Raw genomic sequence first — 662 nt, forward strand, 5'->3', positions numbered from 1 at the left:
AATACGCGAATCCTTTGAAGATAATATGAAGCAATAACTGGCTTCTTATACTGCTGTGTCCCACGGCTCCGAAGATTTGCTGTTTAATTAGTGACCCAGAAATAGAGCAGAAGCTTAAATATTTGTTATTCATTTTATGCAACAATGTTTCTTTGTTATAAGTGTTTTAAAATCCACTAATTTCTGATGTGATCAGTGCTGGATATGACACTGATGCTGGACTATATCGTTTTCTAAGAAATCCTAGTGAATTTTTGTGTTTGTCCGTTAGCCAGCAAGCTCCTGTCCCTTGAGACGGCTTTAAACTGAGGCTGAGGTGTGGCTCAGCATTGCAATCTCTGGAAAGAGTCGCAGAAGTATTGGTACCTCGCTCTGGATATTGCTTTAGAGTGTAATTAAACCCTCTCTGGAACATGATACCTTTTGAGTAAGAAAAAAAAAATGTTTGTAGTATTTCCTTTATTTGAAATCGAACACAGTAAATATATATTTAAATTTTGTTGCCTCAAGCAGTCAGCACTTTATAAGTGAAAAATGCCAGGCTGTACAACTTCTATGAAATAATAGAAGATAAGAATTTTTTAAAATGTAAAGTGTATGAGTTTATGTATACATATATATATATATATGTGTGTGTGTGTGTGTGTGTGTGTGTATGTGTA

General features: G+C 34.7%; 1 protein-coding gene across 2 annotated transcripts in view; it reads right to left on the reverse strand.

The window, feature by feature from the left end:
• ccm2l (CCM2 like scaffold protein) overlaps positions 1 to 662 on the reverse strand; it is a 12772-nt gene that overhangs the window by 11001 nt on the left and 1109 nt on the right. The gene's annotated exons all lie outside the window — the stretch shown is intronic.

Source organism: Sinocyclocheilus anshuiensis, unplaced genomic scaffold (assembly GCF_001515605.1).
Source record: "Sinocyclocheilus anshuiensis isolate Anshui unplaced genomic scaffold, SAMN03320099.WGS_v1.1 scaffold201, whole genome shotgun sequence".
Classification (NCBI taxonomy): Eukaryota; Metazoa; Chordata; class Actinopteri; order Cypriniformes; family Cyprinidae; genus Sinocyclocheilus; species Sinocyclocheilus anshuiensis.